At 40.2% G+C, this 22745-nt stretch overlaps 1 protein-coding gene across 3 annotated transcripts in view; it reads left to right on the top strand.

Annotated features, from left to right (window-relative positions):
* Positions 1–22745, top strand: part of EFNA5 (ephrin A5) — a 907471-nt gene that overhangs the window by 599083 nt on the left and 285643 nt on the right. The window lies entirely within an intron of this gene.

Genomic DNA, 22745 nt, shown 5'->3' on the forward strand with positions numbered 1-22745 from the left:
TTTTATATGTTTTGCACCAGATCATGTAGCACCTGCTGTACTATAAAACTGTTTTAACTGATCATCCAGAAAATGTCATGTTTTTATTATTATTAAATCATTTACAAAATTGTATTCATGCAAAGATTTTGTGTGTTTTGCATCTGTTATTATTTGTGACGTATTTATTTTTTTGATTATCAGTAACTTGCCCATTAGCTGTCCCCAGAAGTCTACTTTGCCATCCTACAAATTTGACTACCTCAAAGCAGTAAGGAACCCAGGAACACAGACATCATATTCTATAGGCTAGGGTACAGCAGTGTGGTAAAGATCAGTGCAGTATTATCCTTAACAACATTTTAGGATTTTGTCTCAGTTTTTGAGAACAAGTACTGTGCACAACCTGCTATACCAAGGCCAGGATGGGTTTACAACTTAATATTGCCGTGGGTATTGGCCATAATGTATGCACTCTTTAGCTGGGCTCATGCTTTTGAGACTAACTACTTATACATTTAGGTCCTACCCCAAAAGGCTTACCTGTAGAGGGAGTTAGTCAACACATTTCCCTGGACAAGCAAGCCATCATTGGTCACCTATTCACATCCTTTTTCTACTAGCTCCTTTAGTGCCCAAGCCATCATTGGTCACCTATTCACATCCTTTCTCTAGTCGCTCCTTTAGTGCTGAAGCCACCACTCAAACCTTGGCTGTCTGGGCTATACTGAATGTTTTGTCATGCCATGCAACAGAAACACCGATTTTCCACCATTTTTTCTCACCTCTTAGTTTAACGTAAAGTGAAGGTATGGTTATACTTTGTGCAGCTGCAGAAGACATTGTACCATTTCCCAAGTGCCTCACTAGAGATACAGATGAGGTATCACACTCTTGTGCCCTGCAGAAGTGACCACCCTACTGTTTATGTATTGCATTTGTTAACTGGGGTAACTGTGGCACTGATCTTCCTGTAGCATTTTCAGACTCAGGGTCTGGAGTTCAGTACTCAGTAAAAAAAATTGACATGCATGTAAAGTATTTACAACATGAGTACAAACTCACTGAAAAAAAATAATTTACACAGAAAATGTTTTGCAATATGACTAAATTTAACACATTTGGTTAGAATAGATTATTTTGAGTATTACAGATACTCCAGGTGGTTCCCATCCTTCTACTCTTCCTAATCCTGCTGTGAGAGAGAGACTTTATTTATTTATTTGTTTGTTTGTTTGTTAAGTGGGTAATTGACCTGGTCCTTCCAGGAATGATCTGTGCCACAAGGGCACAGGTAAATTCGGCATACATGTGCACGTATAGTATATTAATTCATTCTATGCAGCTGTCTGCTTTTGGAAGTGAGAAGAAACTGGAGTAGTTCGAGAACATCTATGCTGTCGCAAGCAGGCCGTTATGCCAAACTCTATGTAGAGAGTAACTGGAGATCTGGTCTGAACCCCAGGCTCTGGACTTCAGAGGAAGACAGATCTTACCACTAAGCCATAAGAACCTCATGAAGTCAGCTAACCTGTCTATTCGGGGTTCTCTAGATCTAATAGTGTTTTTTTAGGACTTAAGAATTGTACAAAGTCCACAGGTGCAGACCCTTTCAGTGCATATTTAGACCATTTTGTCACATGCTAACCCACAGGGAAATTGTGGGGGGGGGGGGGGCTGAGTTGTTAGGGAGTTCTGCCATAGAAGAGAACCTGCAAGGATTAATTGCATGAAAAATCATGAGAAGGAAACCTGATTTGCTTCATTGACTGAATCAGAAGGAAAATTAAATGGGACGTATTTCAGAATCTTTCATCTGAACTTTATCAGAAATGTTGAGTTAGATCTTCCAGGATTTTATAAAAAAAAAAAAAAAAACACGGGGATCAAATCACATTTGCTGAGAATTGGTCAGGTTGGTAGAAAGCTGTCCGCTGGCTGATATGTGGAGAGATGGACAGAGCAAGGGGAATCACTTACAGACAGATGGTATCAAACCAATGCAGGTGTGGCTGCAGTTAAAAACTCTGAGCTGGATGTTAAGGTCTCTGTCAAATTCCTCGGTTGACTTCAATTTATAGAATACAATCATATGAAAACAGCTGTACTGATCAATTATCGGTAGATAAAACAAAAAGCCCTGAGGAGAATGTACTCCATAAGTGGGCAGTATGGTGGTACATTCACATTTACCTTTTTGAAGTTTACAAACATCTTACACTTTGAATATGATTTTTATTTCTGTCAACCTCCATTTGCCTAGTGTGTGCTTTGAGCAAGTCCTTAACGAGGCAGTCCTCCTGGGCTGCCCGTGAAAAGGGACACGTGATTCTGCTTTATGAGTGGGAAGCAGGTGAGAAATTCAGTCCTGTTAGCCGAATAGTTTGACCTCAGTTTAAGGAAAGTCATGAGATTAGCGAGAAAGAAATAATTCTGGAATGCTTTCCATGAGCTTTAGAAATAATTTAACTCTGTATCACAGGGAAATAATGAGCAAAGTAGGCAGACTTTTGATTGTTTGCTTGGGTGTTGGTAATATAGTAGCAGCACCATCACAGAGACCAATTTCTTCAGGAAGACCAATATCGACAGCACAGACATCAACCACCACACCAATACCAAAGCCAGTACCAGTACCAGAACAAGAACGATGACCACCACTAGAGCCCCAGGGTTTGTCCCTCTTACCAGGTCCCCCCATACCACAGCCACAGCGAGGAATACTACTACAACCCACCGAGATTCCAGAAAGCAGAGGAGGAATTCCAGAGGTCTCATACTCTATCCACAAACTCCCAGGGAGACAGGAGAACCAAACAGTGGACAGGGGTGAGGGAAATACAATACCTGGGCAATCCCGACTGGAACCCCGACTACAACCCAGGTCCCAGGCTCAGACAGAGAAAACAGCCACAATAACAGGTACAATATCAACAACAACAGGTACCACAATAACAGGTGCTCCACTTATCTGGAACCACTCTGTTAAAGCACTGACTGAAGAGGAAAAAAGTGTGTTGCCCAAAGGACTTACATTTGTACCAAGCTGCAGGAGTGAGGTTGCTCAAGCACTGATAGACCTTAAAATGTTTGTGAGGAAGCTCAACTTAAGGGTACAGTTTCATGGCAAAAGTAATGACACTGAAAATAAGCCTATTGATGAAACTATAAAAAGGCCTAGCAGCTATTGTCCACCACTACATCAAACTCTAGCTGCTTTTGAAGTGAAATGTGAGATGGATATCAGGAAACTGCTTAAAAAACCTCCTAGTCTGTGTACTTAATAAAGGATTTTCGACTGGAAACAGATGGCCTGCCTTGCTTGGATTACTTTCGAATACTTAGTTATACTGTAGAATTATATATTTTCTATTATTACTTTTTGACTTGACGAGTTTACGTTCGCTACTTCTACTACTATTATCTGATCTGATTAATATACAGTGATTAACTAGAAATATATGGACTGAAAATCTTCCACACAGAGAAGTTTCTTACACTGTTTTGTTTTTTTTAATGTAGAAAATAAAATACATTCCATGCAGATGAAATGCCAGTGGGGACCAGTAGGATAACACATAGGTCAAGGGTGATTCTTGTCACTGCCTTTATAAATAATGCTGCAAATTTGCTGCAAAAAAAATTGTTCTTTTGTTGATGACACAAAAATCTGCAAAAGTCACATCAGAAGTTGTGCCAAGGGACTTTTCAAAATCAATGTTCTAAAACATGGCAGCTCAAATTCAGCTCAGAGCAATAATGCAGTTGACAGATACATGGGCATTGTCAGACCTCACTCTGATGGACTACCTGCATATCCACAAAACAAGCAGCACCAGAATTACCCATTCTAAAGAATTAAACCTTGCCTGTGATATAAATAGGACCTGCTGGAGAGACAGGTATATATCCCAGAGACTACCCCTTCTCTGGAACAAGCTCCCCATCCACATGAAGCAGAGTTCCTCCCTAACCCAATTCAAGTGTAACTTGGACAATTGGATGGGGAGCAAGAAATTCATCCCGGGCTTGGCACCTGTGTCACTAATGTACACAGGCAATATGTAAATGGTTCATCTTCCAGGCCTCTGCTTGTAAATGGTTCATCTCCCAGGCCCCTGCTTGTAAATGTTTCATCTCCCAAGCTTCTGCTTACAGTTATCAGAGATTTGGGATGCATGGCTAGGCTTAAAAAGGCCCTTGTGGTCATTAGCCCAGTAAACACCTATGAACCTATGAGAATACTACTGTCGTGTACAGTACTGAGTATACAGGTATGCTAGAGGCAGCCAACAAGACGGCACTTGTAATGAAATGGCCCATACAAGAAGATACAAAAAGACAGATTGGAATAACGTGTGATGTTGAAGAAAGAAAAAAGGAAGATGCAAAAGAAACTTTTTACTACCTCACAGGAGCCACAGAGTCCAAGTGAGTGCAGTATTTCAAAAAAAAAGATGAAGTATGAAAGTAAACAATCTGAAGATGCAGTATCAGTAGCTCATGCCTGAAGTATTGTTCGTAGAAAGGGCGGTGGATAATTAGAATAACTTTAGTAATTATATGATCGTTATATCGTTTTATGTATTTAAATATGTTTAATGGGATCTTGTGCAGGAGGAAAACCAGCATGTCTGAAATTTTCTAGCGACTTCCACAATGTTGCAACCCACCCAGAAGGGAGAAGGAAGAAATGTCCTGTTTACACACCAGGGTCCTGCATTTCTACCCCCCCCCCCCACACACACACACGTACGACTGTCCTTTTTTCATGGCACATATCCTAAATACAAAATTAAAGCTGCGGTATATATATTAAAGTTGTTGTAATAGATGCAGTAGCTAGTAATTTAGCAGATATATACCTCTCTTGACACCGTTATTTTCTTTGCTGACTCACGTACGCCCTTTTAATTTTATTTAATGATTTACATTGGTATATTTTGCTAGGTAAACTGTTGGCTCCTTAAACATTAATATGTACACCATAGCTAACTGGTGTACCAAATGCTTGTAGTAATACTTTAAATAATGTTTTTTTTAATGCCCTTTTTCCTGCTTTATTCAGTTGGCACTGCCTAACTGTTCACTTTTACAACACACTGTGAAGATGCTTGAAATCACAATTGAATAACCAGAGTCAACAAGATGCCGAGTTTGAGAATTCAGATTGTCCTTTAGTTTAGCCTAATCTAATACTTTTATTTCTGACAACAATCTTAGTAAGAATGAGAACTTCCTTAGCTAACAGGGTAGCCACTAAATTATTGCCGATTGCCTTTTCGCATTTGAAAGTACCCAAGAACTTTGGTCACTGCTCTAAGTATGGAAAAAACATAAGCTACCATCAACACTTGGTGCCTTGAGAAGCTGGAACAGTTCAGACTGTTGGAAACTTTGGTTGTCCTTTTGAAGCCCTTTGGCAGAACTGTAATGTTTCTCAGTTCTTGCTCCCAGCTTGTCAACCCCCATGTGCGTATTTGATACAGTTGATATATTTTAGTACTTGCAGCCAACTGTTATGTCAGATAAATCATTGGACACATAATAAAGTATCTTTTGTTTATTTTCTGTGGGATGAGTATTGTGGTTTTTAAAATAAAGCAGTTTGCTTGCATTCAGTGTTAGGAAAAGGATCTTCATTGTTGGGCAGGGCAGTACTAAACTTTCAAAGTGAGTGTAACTGAGTAAACTGCTTAGGTTTTGAGTTGCTCATCGCAGAAAGCATGCTCTAACATGAATATCTGAATTCAGGCACGGCTGCAACAAATTGAGTTGCTTTGCATTCTCCAAGTACCTTCCTAGTTTGTCACTGTCCTTAGCCTCTCATTTGCAGGGCACACTTTCTGTGAAGGATACAGTGACAAAGGAAGTTGACCTGCATACTTATGTCTTGTTTTTTTCAGTCATGTGATAACACAGTTGTTAACAACAGTAATAAATATATCACTCCAATTCCAGGTTTTACTCTTTTCTTTTTTTTTTCTTTTTCAAAAAAAAAAAAATATTTAGAAGGGAAAAAGCATCCCAAGATGTCCATTTTTTTCTGCATCAAGTCTGGCAATTTAATTTGTAGGTGACATCATTGTATAATGGGTATGTGATTCAGTTCCACTGCCTTTGTGAAATTTGTACGTTCACTTTGTGTTTTTTTCAAGGTACTTTACTTTCTTTCTGCCTGTAATTACCCCTGGTCTTGTGTCCCTGGGCATGGCTGCAAAAGGTCCGCAAGCATCAGATCACTTACCAAGTTAACAAGTGAATGAATTGTTACCACCACAGCTCGTATGAACAGTGGGAAATAACAAGACATGCATGTGGAAAGTTACGACAAAGCAAGGTTTTCTTTTATTGTTAATACTAAAACTGCACCTGTCCTGTTCTATTGAGACTGTTCCTGGTACCCCACAGAAAGCAGCCTTAAGCCCCCATTGCTGGATGAACCAATCGCTATGATACTTGTCCTTTTGGGCTTAAGTAAGGCAGTTCTTTGGGTAAAGCCATTGCTTGTTGTCTACTGTGATTTTTTTCTTAGCCGCATGGATTCAAGGGTATGATTATATTAAGGGGCCCACATATCATTGTGTGCAAAGGCCTCACCCCTCCTCAGGGTGATATCTAGATTACCTACCTTCAGTAAGGATGGACAGATCCTTCTGTTAATATGTCTTCCTACCTGAAACCACATATCACTTTCCTGTTGTAATCCAGTGATATTCATAATATGCAGTCATGGTGACGTCAAACTTTGCTTATATTCAAATGTGTCAAGCTGAGGGTTCATTGTCATTTTCATCTTTTTTTAAACCCCTCTTGTTCCCTTGGTCTTGGCTAGTTACTCCTTTTCTTTTGCCCCATCAACCTATTTGTTTCTGTCTCGCAGAGTTGGAGCCAGGCACCTCCAACCTGGGTGAGAGCCTTATAGCTCATCCATTCCCTGGCTGGGCGGTCTTTTATTTCACCAGAGAGGCAAGAGTCAAATGACAGGGAGCAAGCCGTCTTCCAGATCCAGTGGGTTCCCCTCTCAGCCCTTGAAACTTCTCACCCCCACTGCAGATCCAGAAGGGCAGCCCTATGCAGAAAGCATGCGTGCCTCCACAAATACAACTTTCCTCTGGCTTTAGTGCTGTACACCGCAGCAGTGTGTGCACTCAACAAGCCTATTCTCCATGGGTGCAACACCCAGTGCTCCCTCTAGGTGTCACCCAAGCAATAAGCCAGAGCCACCTTCCTGCTTCCCAGAATGGTCAAGCTGACAAGTGGCCACTTACTATCTTTCTGCCTGTCATCTTCTGTCCATTGCCTGAGCTGCTAATTGAATGTGGGTCATTTGGGCTGCAGTCAGTGCTTCATCGCCCTGCACCATGGGGTGTGGCTTCATCACTTTTTTTCTTAAGTACAAGTGTAAAAGACAAGATGCATAGTGATATGCAACATGTTCCTACTGACTGAAGGCCTGCCAGTTGACTGACTGGGTTGTCCCTTCTCCATCTGTCTGGGTATCCTCCATGTACCTTATAGTGTCACAACCCTCTTTCCAGGGAAGGCAAGCTGCTTTGGAAAGACTGACTTGACCTTGTCTCTGAAACTGAGTCACTATTTCACAAAAACAAAGCCAATTGCTGCACCAATTAGTCACATGAGCTACTTTTTAAAAGTTAGCAGGTTTCTAATTGTTATGCCGTAATCTGAGGGGTACCAGGGCTTTGAAACATGGACATCAAGCCTGCAGTTCCTTGTAGCTGACTGCTCTGCCTTTGTACATTCTAGCTTGTAAAATCCACAGAGTGTGAGACTGCAGTCACGAAATTTGTGCAAGAAACAGCAAAGATGAATCAGACATTTTCTCAGTATTGAAAATGATCACCAGATATTTAGGACTGCAGACTTGTCAGACTACAGGCATTGCCATGGATTTCTTCTTGACAGCCAACCAACTGCATCGCAGAACAATATCGTTGCAGTTAAGAATTGGATCATAGATATGTCCTTAGTGCCACTGTGGATTGAAAAATGCCAGGACGGTTTTGTGACCCGGTGATCATAGCTTCTGTTGCTGAGTACATGTTGAATGCAGTACTGAGCAATAAATCAGAGTGCAAGAATAGAAGGTTACACATAGGGAGACTGGAAGGCAGTGGCATCTTTTAAAGGGACACGTTTATTGATAGATGAGAGTTGTGTCATATTTTAAAAGAAATATGTAGCCTTGTTTAATTTATAATCTTTGCAGCTTCTTTTAATGTTAGGGAGTATTCAGATGACAGAGAAATACCCCCTCCCCAACTAGCAGAGGGAGGGGGAGTTAAAGGTACTGTAATCAGCCCTCACCTGTGAGTTGATTTTGGACCTTACTTTGTCCGGGTTACGTTAAAGGTTAGAAAGTCTCAAGTCATATTCCAGGATATTTTGTAAGACAGTACATCACATGAAAGTGAAGTTGGCTGCAGTTAATTAACATTTTGGATGAGGAGTAGAACTTTTTTTTTAATTCATACCAAATGCTGTAGCAGTGAGTACACGTAAGTGCTACATGTGAAAAAGATAAACTTGACAACTGTACTTCTCTATTGCTAGAGGGTTTCCATTTGAACATCTAGTAGAGTAGAAAATAGCCGTTGCTTCATATTTAACCAATAACTGACTAATGCCTCTAAAAATACCATAGAATTTCAGGTTCATCTGTAGGCTTTGATCTAGCAACTAATTTGAAGAGTACTGCACAGCACACAGCTGGACACTGTGGGAATCAAATCCAGATCTGCAAAATGTCAGAGCTTCTAATTTTAATTGTGAGGAAGCATTCAGATGAGGAAAAAGGGTTGCATTAAGCACTTAATGCCATGGGACCTACTGATAAGAGGGAGACATCAGTGACATTACTCATTATTCCGGATTGTTCTGAAGCTGGAAGAATTCCTCTGTTTAGTCTGTTCAGTGTCTTTTTGGCCAGCTGTGGCATGCGGGTAGATAAATGGCTTGCTGTTATACCACAGTGAACATGTTTTACATTTCTGTAGAACATTTTTGCAGCAAACTTTGCAAGTCTTTCACCTAAGACAATCAGTTTACGGCTAGAGCTTATGTACTGTGTTAGACTTGTTGTCTGCCCACTGTTGGTAGAGCAAGTAGCTTGATAAAGCAAATTTGGGAATAGCGTTATTAAAGCTTGCATTTCACAAGCTATCACTTATCGCCCAGTCAGATAATGTGGTCTTGTGCATGCCAGGTATTTACCCAAGCCTTAGTTGTATTTGGTGCTTCTCTTCCTGAGTGGTAATCAGGCCGGTTAGCAGCAACCTAGGTTATATGTTCATTGCAACAATACAAGAGTGTATTGTGAGCGGATGCTTGAGGAAAGTTCGTTGTACTATCATGAACCCCTTTGTGACCCAAACTTTTAACATTATCTTACAGTGTGTTTTAGACTTACTGCTCCAAACTGAATTTTGAGAAAGTCTGTAACGTTTCAGTTGCTTCTCTGTGAGTTGTGGTACAAGGTTCAAGTCTACCCACAGGTACCAGCAAATATAAACACATGCTTCTGGCTCTCATTTGCATAGGTGCCCTAGTTGTAATTGTTGAAATTGATGATAGCACTGCTGGACACAGTGCTTTAACTCATTCTGAGCATCTTGAGTAAAGGTCCACTTTTGTTATTTTTGGCAATGGCTGAAAAATTGTTTAGTCTAAGACAGCATACAAGTTCAGCGAGGGTTTCCCAGTGTACTCTTTTAACAGTCTGTTGAGTAAATGCCATTTCATAATCTGTGACCAGCCGTTATACTTCCATGTTTTTTTTCACACTTGAATTGCTTTGTCTTGTGCATTCTTGAGCTTTTCAATGGCTCTAGGTTCATCTACATGGATTGCCTCGTCTGCCATAATTTTGTGTTTCCCTTTCATACATAAGCTGCAGCTTTGCAACATTTTTCTCCTAGATTCTATTTACCTCTGTATAAGAGCTGGACTGAAGCAGCAGAATATTTAATAAAAAAGAATGTGGCATGTGTGTTGAACCAGTGCATTTTGCCATACAAGAGTTTTAATTCAGTGAAATCCTAATGCAGTCCCCGTGAGTCAGAGATGTATGTCAGCTGTACACTGCCATTTGGCATAACTACCAGGCCACCATTTTTATAGTACAAGTACTTGATATACACCAAAGCATGTTTGGTTTACAAAACTGTCAGGACGTGCTTTCTGTTGTTAAACAAATTAATGTCTAAGATGTTTCAAGCAGCCAAACATTGTAAATCTTAGCTATATAAAATGCTATTAAAAATGTAATGCTGCTGTTCTTTTTCCGGCACTGCTCAAAGGCATCTTTTATTCTATCCAAAGGTCAGAAAGAAAATTTACATTACAGTTGCCAAGTTTACATTAGCTTGTTTTAGTCTGTGTCTGAATTGGAAATGGAAGCACTTGACCTGCCCTGAATTTGAACATAATTTACAAGGTAATATCATAGGCAGGGATACTAACTGTGTGATGACCAGCACCAGGCAGAGCAGTGTTCCATGCCCAACATACTGTGCTCAGTGGCTCAGTGAAGCAAACTGAGTAACCAGTGAGAGTGCAACTGTGGAAAGGGTTGAACCCCTGACCTCTGAGTTACCAACATAGTATAGATAATACTGCCTGATTTGGAGTATATTTGCCTTGTGGCCTCCAGCAACTCTCACTCTGCTTTACAAATTTAGAAAGAACAAATCTCAGGGGAAAGGAGTAACTCCTGAAATTAAACTGCAAGAGCACAGTGGAATACATAGAAACCATATATACCTTAAAATGTAAAAGAAATAAGGTGTGTATTACAACTTTGACATTTTGACATTATATGACTGTATAGTGCATACCTCTCAGCTGTACAGATTTTTGCACAATGTCCAGATTTTTGTCTCATATTTTTTTTATTCCTCATAAAATGTGTGGTTTTCTGGCAAATCATTGGGATGATCTGAGGAAGGAAGTCAGTAAATAATGAATTACATTTGAGTTTTAGACTTCACATCCTTCAGAAAATGTATGTTAAAACAAACCCTGTAACTCTAGCAATTTTCTGAGTTTATAAGAGCAATATTTAAAATATGTCCCTGTTTTGGGCCTTTGTCCCCTATTTTGCTGGGCTTTGTCCAGATTTCTTGCACTAAGAGGTTGAGGGGTATACATAAGAAAAGCAGTCTGTCTCAAAACTTGCTGGCAGGAAGTAGAAATGCAGAATGTTGTGCAGCCTTCAGAACATTCATTCAAGCCTTTACGTATTACCATTGCCTGTCTCTGTTTACAGTCCATTTCTTTGGTATATAAATGAGGACAGAGCTTTGTTAAATGTACATATTTGAAATGTGCTGTATGGTTTGTATTACAGTTAGAGATGAAAAACAGCTTGGAAATAATTAACATATCTTGAGAAACTGAGGGTTAAGTTCAAAAGAAACTCATGAAGTCCTGTGGAAATCACTCCCATTATCCCCAAGGCTCTTCTAAAAATGAGCTGTTCAACTCAGTATGCATTGTTCCTGGTAAAGCCCTGGAAAGTAATGAATTATGTGTCAGTAAATCTTCAGCTAAACTGATTACAGAACATTTTGTTTGTATGCTTGTATCATTGCTGATCGGACTAGTAGAAAAGGTTGCGTTGCATGCAGTTAAATGGTTTCATTGTGGCATTAGACAGTTCTGCAGTAAGAACCCAGATTAATGCCTGTGAAATGTATTTATTTGTTAAATCTTGTTCACCAGTTAGGCCCCAGTACTCCCCTGAGAAAGTACTGCTACAAACAGATAATACAAAACTTGAAATAGCAAAGATGCATTCATTCATTTTCCAAAACTCACTTTATCCGATTCAAGGTTGTATGGGAGCTACACTCTATCCTGACATTGAGTGGTACTTCCCAAGACACACACACACACACACACACACACACACACACACACACACACACACGCGTACGTACAAACACACACACACGCCTTGATGCAAATAGGTGAATTGGTTGTGTATTCATTGTGTTTTGTACTCTGAGATATACTGAATGTGGGGAAAAACTAGACTACCCCAACCAAACTCCTCGCAAGTAAAGCAGGTGCCAAGGCCCAAAACACCACCAAGTAAACGAAATAAAGGGCCATTACCCAGGAAGAATCCACACAAACACAAACGAAGATGTGCAAACTTCGCAGAGGAAACACCATATTTAGGAACCAAACCAGAGAAGCAGGCTACACCATTGTGTCACCAGCTGCAAGCAAATAGCTAAATGTTGTTGTCTTTCGGCTTTTCCCGGTTAGGGGTCACCACAGTGGAACTCCGGTCCACTAATGATTGGCAGATAGATTTTTACGTGCCGAGTTGCCAGCCCTGACACACAACCTTCAACGAAGGTACGCCCATTCACGCATGTCTCCATGCAGAAGACGCTCTAGCTGAGAATCAAACCGATCAGTGTCTTATTGTAAGGCGACAATGCTACCGCAGCACCACCACCGCAGTATTTTCAGATGAAGTTTGATTGGTGGAGGGCAACCAAAAAAGAGAAAGGGGAGCTGGGAGGGTGAGGTTAAGCACAGGTGCTCGATGAAGGGCATGTAGTCTGAGAGAAGAGAATAAAAGAATGCTAAAACTACATAAATGAGAACAGAACTACAGTAGAGCAGGCTAGTACCCCTGTGACATCTGTCCATCCACCCACCCACAATTCCTTTTCCCATATGGGGTTGGAGTGTCTCTTCAACAGTGACAATCATCTAAAGCCAAGATTCATATTACTAGGTGGCCAGCCCTGCCACTGATGTTCTATAACACACACTCATACCTATAGGCATTTCATAGTGTTCAAGCCACCTGCTACTGCATGTCTTTGGAATGTGGAAAGAAACATATGCAAACATACAGAGGACATGCAGGCTCCATACAGAAGGCACCCCAGCCAAGAATCGAACCAGAAAACATACTGGTGTGAAGCAACAGCACTATAATTTGCACCACTGTGCCTCTAAGTATAGACATTTGCACACAGTACCCCTGTGATGTATGCAATTTTTCACTTTGTTTTGTGTTATGGAGGTGCTATAGAGTCCAAATCAATGTATCTATCTGTTTATTTATTTATTTGCATTTATTAACCTGTTTGGTGAGCTGTTATAAAGCCCAATTTCAGTCATAACCTAAACCATCAAGCAACGAGCAGATGTATAAATAGTAATTGATATAAGATGTATATAAAGTAGGAAGAAAGTGATTAGATCCACAGCAGGGCTTCAACAGTGATAAATATAAGCACAGTAGAAGGAAATTATTGAATAGTTATACTCTTGTGTTATACTGTATGTTGTTACACACCAGGTACAGATAGTATTTGAATTAAATTTTGATTAGATAGCAGACAGTGGAAAGTTCTGAGAAGTTCTCTTACTCTCTCACATACTCACTGCCACCAAACTACATACTCATACCTCCCTAATTAACCATTCTCTCTCCACTTTCACTAACCCTTCACAGCCACTCTATCTGCTTACTTCTTCTAATCACTCTATTCCATGCAACCTCTTATTCCTCTTTCAAACCCCCCCTCTTTCCTACCCCCACCTCTACAACCAACTCCCATCCACACCCTATAACATCCCACTTTCACACCATATCCTCTTCTCTTATTCAACCAAACCCACTCCACTAGTACAAACCAAAGATCACATCATCCTTATTGAAGCACAACACACCTAAAGCAATATTGCTTTCCCCACAAAACTCAAGGAGCAAACCCAAGCTCCTGCTCACGTTTTCCTTTGCCAACCTCTACTTAACAGGAGACATACACCCCAACCCCAGACCAAAAACTAGCACCAACCACGCACCCCCAAACATAACCCATGCTACCAACCATAAATATCTCAAACTACTTACCATTAACACCCAGAGTTTGAGAAATAAAATATCCCATTTCCAGGCTTGGCTAAACCATACTTTACCAGATATAGTAACAGTCTCTGAGACATGGCTAAAACCCCACATTCCTGACTCTCATGTCCTACCCCCTGGGTTTCAAGCACTCAGACATGACTGCCAAAATAAGAAAGGAGGAGGAGTAGCCTTAATTTACTCTAGTCTACTCTCCATCACTCCCTACCCAAAACACATTCCTCAGTTTAGTAACGCTGAACTAGTCATAGGAATACTCAAAATGAATGATCATAAAAATATTTGTATTATGGCCTTCTACACCCCCCTGGAAACAACAGCAATACACTTGAAGAAATACTTCTATGGGCCACAACCAGTATTACACTTGAGACATACATATTAGGGGATGTGAACATTGACTAGGACAAAATTAATTCCAAAACTCCCTCCATATCTATCAATCTTTTTAACTTCACACAACTTACAAATGACATCACCAGATCCAATAAAAACAATACCCCAGGTTCCACTCTTGACTGGATGCTAGCCTCTCACCCAAATAAAATCTCACACTCAGGCATCCTACCAGACTCCAGGAGTGACAACTTGCCAGCCTTCATCCATAGAGCAACCCCCTCCATTCCTCACCTACACCAATACATCTAGACTCAAAACCTCACAAACTTTAACCCCACAACTTTTTCCAGCTCCCTCAAACACACAAACGAGGGCAGCCTAAATACTCTTCTGCTAGACCACACCATAGACTTCTTTAACTCAACCTTCTTAAATACCCTGAACTCCCAAGCCCCACCAAGAACAAAACGTATAAAACCCAACTCTGCCCCATGGCTAACTAAGGATACTTAAACACTTATGCAATAAAGAGACAAGACCTGGACACTTTACCACCACAATAAACACCCTGACACCCTACTGAAATGTAAGCAACTCCACAACCTAGCCAAAAAACAGATTATAAAAGATAAAAAATCCTACTATATCAAACTCCAGTCTAATCATTCAAAAAACCTAAACAATTCTGGAACTCCATCAACTCTCTTCTAAACCCAGGGACCAAACAAAATCCTTGCCCTGACACCAGCAAAACTGACCTAGAAATAGCCACTTTATTCAACTCCTTTTTTTACCAACTCTATAGCAGAACTCACCAAGACCTTCCCAAATCACTCTTCCCTAACCTCTACCAAACCTTACATCTCCAGCAATCCTCCTACATTTCAGCTCAAACCCATATCCACCTCATACATAAAAAAACTTCTCTCCAAACTTAAGCCATGCTCCAATGCCCCTGACAATATCCCCTAACTATTCCTAAAATTAGCAGCTGATGGTATTGCAATCCCTATCATCATTCTCATTAATAGATCCATACAGGAATCTTATGTTCCCAAACTGTGGCTCTCTGCCTTTATCCTACCCCTCCACAAAGGTGGCAAAAATAAATCTCAAACTTCCGACCTATAGCCAATCTCTCCCCAGTCTCAATAATTCTCGAAAAATGCATCCACCTCCAGCTCATGCCTTTCCTTACCAATAATCAACTGTTCACCCCTACACAACATGGTTTCCATCCTGGCCACAGTACAATAACTGCTCTTCTCTATTATCTAGACATAGTAAACCATGGCCGTGACTCTGGAGAAATTGTATCTACAGTCCTTCTTGATCTGTCCAAAGCATTTGACACTGTCTCCCATTCCCACCTCCTTAAACACCTTTCTAACCTTAATCTCTCTCAAAATACCCTAACCCCTGGGTTTCAAGCACTCAGACGCTGACAGATATCAGGCAATGAAGTGGCAAACTTGCACTTCAGCCTTCCTTCCCACTCCAACCGGTGTACCCCAAGGATCCATACTTGGTCCAATGCACTTTAATATATTCATTAATGATTTCTATGCAGCCATCCCAAACACTAAGATAGTACAATACACAGACGATTCAACTCTAGTCTGCTCCGCTTCTAACCTACCAGAGCTCCAAACAAAAACTCAAATCACCTTCTCAACTACTGAGAACTGGATGCTTCAAAACCACCTCTCTCTAAATGCCAACAAATCTAAGACCCTACTTTTCTTTCCCTCTAAATCCCTCACTCTCAACAAAAACTCAAAATTATCAGCCATGCCAACTCCTCCATAGAAGTTGTTCCTTCTGCTAAACTTCTTGGGGTTACTATTGATGAACACCTAAAATTCGATATATTCAGGTAAATATTAAGAAATCGCATCAGAAACTTGGCGTGCTGTACAGAAACTCCCACTTTCTGTCTCCTTCTACAAGACAAATACTCGCCACTAAGTACTTACTACCATCACTTTTGTACGGTGCTCCTCTTCTAACTAACCTATCCTCCTCTATCTCTTCCAAACTGGAAATCTGCTACAATAAAATCTCTAAATTTGCCACTAAATCCAAATACTCCTCCCAGCACTGTACATCTCTCCACCAGCTAAATTGTCTAGAACTTCCCAACTACCTTAAACTACCTCCAACTCACTACAGCCCACAAACTAATTTTTAAACCCACTAGATGCCCACCTCTAACTAAGATCTTACCATCATACACCCCTCACAGAACTCTTAAGATCTGCCCACCAAAATCTACTTTCTATATACAAACCAAACCGTCCGACTGGTCAACTTCTTCTATCATTTTCCCTAGCAAAAAAATGGAATCCCCCCCCCCCCCCCACTCTAAGAACTTTAGAAAACTTTGAACACTTTAAAACTCAGCTCCATTCCCACCTCACCCAAAATTGGAAATGCAGTTGTACTCAACCCACTTAGCCCACTAATATCCCTACTACAATTTAATCTACTCCATACTGATTACCTAAATAGTAGCCTCACTCTGAATATAACATAATTTAACATCTATATCTAAAATGTATATATTGTAAATAGCTTACTAACTGTCCTCTTTCCCCCATCTAGGGGTGATTCTCTCTACTGACAACTCTTAAAGTTTGATGCTATTTAACTAAAAACATCCACACGTCATATCCTGAATGGTGATGTATGCAACCCGCCTTTTCTAGTTCTCAACTGTCTGTCTCAAATCTATACTTTTTAAATAATGTATTTTCCACCTATAGTCAACCCCTCAATGCAAAATTGTGTTTACAAATATCAGTTTATAACTACGTTCAAATGAATAACTACAGTCAAATGAATTATAATTATTTTATAACCTTGCTCACTTCATCTACTTCCTCAGTGCAACTAATCCTCTGTTCAGCTTGTCCCAATTCTAGTAAATATGTATGTATGTAATTCATGTTCCACAATTTTTTGATTGTACCCTACTAAGTTTTACTATGTAATATTACTTTTTTGCTTATTGTTACTGTGTATTATGGAGCTTTTCTCCCCGGGCCTCCACTGAAAATGGGCTCCTTGAGCCCAGTGGACCTCCGGAGTCATCAAACTGGAAATCAATAAATAAATTAATAAATAAGGGTTCCCATTGTGGAGATAGGTAGTTTTCTAAATAACATTTAGGTTACTTATTGCACTTTCTAATATACTTAGATATTAAATTTAAGCTGGCTGGTGCTCTCATCCTAAGGGCTGAACTCCCATTACACGGTGATGAGTAGATGAAACAAGAGTGTTGAGAAAGTAATGTTTTTCAGGTATTTTTCATCAGGTTACCTACACCCATTAGCATACACTGTCAGGCCCCTGCCCCTTAATGTGCAGACCCATTCCAAATTACAATTCTTCATCAGCAGTACATCTCTAAAATATTTAAACCAAGAACTGTAAAATCTGTGACCATCAGCAGCCTCTAATGAATGCATCAACATGGGTTGGATGAAGGGGTTTTGGGTGTACCAGCAATCGGTGGGCTTGGAAGTAGTGCTTTGGGGCTATGGTTGTTGCTGTTTGCTGTCCTTTTTGAAGAATGAACCTTTGTCATGTTATTGCTTTCTGTGGTATGGAGATTGTGCTTTGTAAGAACAGTGCTGTCTCGATTCTTTAAGTGGGCAGCTAGGATGACAAATTCAATATCACTGTGATGCATGCTGTGACTGAGTGTTGGTGCTACTCGCAGCTTGGACAACTGTGCAGGACACATTGTGATGTGCTGCACTTGATGTGGAGCTGGAGTGCAGAATCGGCAGCCTGGACCAGCTGCATGTTGTCTTTATTTGGACTTGAGAAGGATCAGCATGTGGACCGTTGTATCATAGAATTCAAGTGGAACTGGAAGCATAGCTGTGTATCTGTTTTTCATTGAAGGCTTTTTGCAAGTATAGTACGTGGGGAGGTATTTGTATGGTTCTCTGATTCACGACTGATCAATCGGACATTTCACTGACATTTACAAACTTTTGCTGAAGTTGTGGACCCTCACAGGATATTATATTAAATAAGAGGAGGGTATAGACCCCCCTGACCCACTTTACTCAAGACCATTAACTTATTTTTTAATTACATGAATTTTGCTGAATCTGTCAGTTGGCACAAGATAGAATGCACTACAACCACGTGTGGGTAAATGAACTCCACTTCATCTGCTTGTAATTGCCAGTGTTGCACTTTGTGTTGGACTTGGTGGATTGGTCTCTTATTGTATGTCAACTGCAAACTGCGTATGGAATTGCCATGATTCATATGTTATATTGCAAGAAACTGTAAATAGAAAGATTACTTCATACAGCATGATTTATTTCTGCAGGAAACAGAAAATCTTGGCAACAGTGCTCTGTTTGAGAAATCGCATGTCAGGTTGCTTTACAAACATGTAAAAGCTGCTGAAGGTATTAGATGTCAGACTATTAGACCAGGATGGACAAACTTCCCTTAAAAGCCAAGACAGGTGACCTCAAATTAAAAGATGCTGACTGTCAATGGCTTAACATAGGTACTGTAAAAAAATCATTAAGACTTCAGTTTTTTTCTTCTTTTGGCCTTTAGTGACCAGCAGTCTCACATAAAAGGACAAGGTTTGAAGTTCAGTAGTTGATTGTGGTACAGCCCTCTGGCTGTTTCTCTGCTATTTGGAATGTAATATGTCTGTCCTGTTGTACATATATTTTTATTTATTTTTCTGAAACATACAATAAAGCTGAATAAAACTGTGAGTAGAGGGAAGCTGTACAAGCTATCTACATAAGAGTTATATGACATGCCAGAATAAGCAATCAGGTTTTATGTGTATTGTCAGGGATCTTCAAACCAATTAAGAATGTCCCTTTACAATTTTACAAAAAATATTGCATTTAAGTCACTTATAACACCCTCCCTGACTGCCAAACAGTTTTGTTTGTTTGTGTCTTTCGGCTTTTCCCGGTTAGGGGTCGCCACAGCGGAACTCCGGTCCGCTAATGATTGGTAGTGGATTTTTATGTACCGGGTTACCAGCCCTGATCCACAACCTTCAATGAAGGCACGCCCCATTCACGTATGCCTCTACACAAAAGACACTCTAGCTGAGAATCGAATGGGACAACGTCTTGCTATGAGGCGTCAACGCTACCGCAGCACCACCACTGCAGTATTGATCTAGTAAACAAATGTAGCAAATTACAGGCAAACCACAGTGGTGCGAACACTCCACCACATTTTGTTCTGTCATCTGTGTTAAGAAATGCAGTGGGGGAGCCGGCTTAAAGTGATGGAAGGGAAGACAGAACAGCAAATATTTGTCTTAAAAGTGCTAAAATACTCCAGACACGCAAGGCTTAACTGATGCACACAATTTATTGTTTTCATGATGTATGGTTCCAGGCACTGTGAAGATAAAGAGCAGAAACTCAAAGAGGTATCACAAACAGACCGCTTTCCTTTTACTGTCTGCAAATTAATTCCTTTATTATAAACTGCCAGATATGTAGCACAAAACGTCATTCCATCTGGTTCTCAAATCAGGTCTGTCAAGCTAAGTGCTGATAATTCATGCCTTGAAATCCTTTTGTCATAATGCAATCTCATCATCTGTCTGTACTGCGGCAGTGCTTCCTTTCTTAAGCTATAAAAATCACGTTTCTTGCAAGGGATGGCACAGTGGTCCATTTCCTGAAATGAAACTGTGTTGTTGAATGAGGTAATTTATGCTGTCAGAAGCAGGCTTTGGCCTTCTTGGTTGTAGGCTCCATGATGCTTCCTGCTGGGAGTCATTTAATAATTTTCACTGCTGAAACAGCACTGCACAGGCACTTCATTAGACTTCATTCTCTGGGGGAAGGGATCACCTCTTGGGGAAACATAACAGCTGACACCATAGTGGCTGTATTAGTGGAGAAGAAGACAGTCAGTGCTCTGTGTTTAGGGATATAGTTGGCTAGAGCACACAAGATCAGTCAGAAAGCCTTAGGTTAATAGGTGTTGCACACCCTGTACTAGAACCCAGGACTATTTGTACCCAAGCCCTACACGTAACACCTGCTGCCACAGGACTTAGTGGTGAGAATCATAAAAAATATATATATTGCACAGAGAATCATGCCTGGGAAGTCAGTGGACAAGGGTATATAGTGCTCAGAAACGTCTGGAAAGGAGAAAGAAATAGGAAAAGGATTTACTCCCTTAATAGTAATATATATTAGTACACTCCAGGGACAAGAAAATATAATACAGCCCCCCCACACCCCTACTACTTAAATATACCAACTCCGAGATCGCACTTCAGTGCACTACAGTGCGAAAACAGTAAATTTTCCATTCCCTACACTGTAGTGCCATCTTGGAGTTGGTATATTTAAGTAGCGGGGGGTGTGAGGGGTGCAGGGGAGCTTACCCCCATGCTTACACCCTTTAGTTTTTTTTTTCTTTTGTTTTTTTTTTTTTTTTTTAATTTTTATTCATATTCGAACAAAATGTTCGAATATGTAACAAAACAATAAAAAAAAAAAAGAAAAAGGAAAGGGCAAAGGGGCAAACCCCCCTGCATCCCCCACACACCCCGCTACTTAAATATGCCAACTCTGAGATCGCACTTCAGTGTACTACAGTGCGGAAACGGGAAATTTCCCATTCCCTACACTGTAGTGTAGTAAATTGGAGTTGGTAGCGGGGGGGGTGGCGGGTGCAGGGGGGCTTGCCCCCCTGCTTATACCCTTTAGTTTTTTTTTTTTAAATTTTTATTCATATTCGAACATTTAAATGTTTGATCGCTAAAGGTCGATCTTTAGCGATTCAAACATTTAAGCGTTCGGATATGTAATATAGACCCAAATATTCTACACCGTGCCTGAAAAGATACATTAATGTGGCTAGGAGGGAGTAGTGGGGACAAGTATGGTATGGTATAGTATGGTATGGACCTGCAGGGTAGTACAAGGGAAGGAGGAACTGAAAGGGAAGGAAGGAGGGAAGGTAGGCATGTAATAGGTAGTAACATGAATACACATGTTCAACACTGAAATGAAAAAGTATTTCATTAATGAGAGGGTTGCCAAGCCTAAGAATCTATTGCCATGAGTCAGCTACTACACTTCATAGTATTTTAAGAATGAGTAGGAAGGGAAGTCATCTACTTAGGGGTTAACTGCAGATTTTGTTGACTAGGTACATACTAATAGCCTTACATTTGTAGAATGTTTAAATAAGGGAAAAGGTCCCCTTTTCCTAAAAGGCAGATGGCTTAAGTGGATCTCAGTTAAAATATAAGTAGGTGTATTATGCAAGAAAGTCTTTATTTTTGTAATTGCTGTTGGTAAGAACAGGCCACAAATGAGAAGTTCGCAGTGCAGCATTTCAGACTTATTGTTTTTGCAATGTCTAAAGTATGTTCAGCATAAACGAACTCAGGCCTCAACAGTCTTGTGTAAAAATGTGAAGCTGTTTCTAATTGTGCACAGTTCGTTTTCTGCATTCCCTCCTGAAATCATACTGGGATTCTTTTGTTGAGGAAACAACTCTAAATGTTAACATGAATTTTGCTTCTTTAATACTGCCCTCTAAAGAAAACACGATGTGCTTTTCATCACTTAATTTGTCTGCCATGCATTTGACAGTATAGTTAATGTCTTCATTCTTACAGTTTCAAAAATTAATGTAGGGTTCCTTAACGCATGTAGGGGTTGAGTGAGTACTTTTTTTAACAAGTTTGCTTTAAGAACAGGTTTTAATCGCAATTTGTGTTATATTGTAACATAAATACAATTGTTATACAGTACGGATTTCTGTACGCTTTCTGTAAACGTTTATTTGTAAGTCATAGCTGTGCAGGTCTTGCTCTCAGCTTTACTTTGTTTCACTTCCTCTCATTTGTTGTGCTTTGTAACTTTCTTAACCTTTCACCAAAAGTACATCTGAAAATAGATTGGCTAAAGGGGTCTATATTATCGTGTCAAAAGACATGTTCGCCAAACATGTCTTAATCAACACGGAAACATTGACTTGTCAAAAACCTGAATGGCAGAGTCAGCAAATTTTTTTGCCCAGGGGGAAAAAAGTCACTTGGCCATCATCAGGGATTTGCCCTTTTCCCCACTGTAATGCGATCTTGAAGTTGGTATATTTGGTTAAGGGGAATGGGGGTTGCACAACCCCCCACATCAGGGAGTGTGGGGGATGAAGCCCACCACATTGTAGGGATGGAAAATGTATTTTTTTTCTGTATGGCCAAGCAATTTTTTTCCCCTGGGAAAAAATTTGCTAACTCGGCCATTCGGATTTTTGACAAGTTGATATTTCCCTTCCGATTAAGACGTGTTCCGTGAATATGTCTTTCGATGCGGTAATATAAACCCAGCTAAAGTGCAGCATGTTTCCCTCTCAAACCTGTTAAAGGGATCCATAATTAAATGAATACAGCTGTGATTTTCTCTGACACTGTTGCTTTTCTTTGAATTTCAGACTTCCTCCTTCAGAAGTAATTACA

This window comes from Protopterus annectens, chromosome 2.part2 (genome assembly GCF_019279795.1).
Source record: "Protopterus annectens isolate FY-2018-M chromosome 2.part2, PAN1.0, whole genome shotgun sequence".
NCBI lineage: Eukaryota > Metazoa > Chordata > Ceratodontiformes > Protopteridae > Protopterus > Protopterus annectens.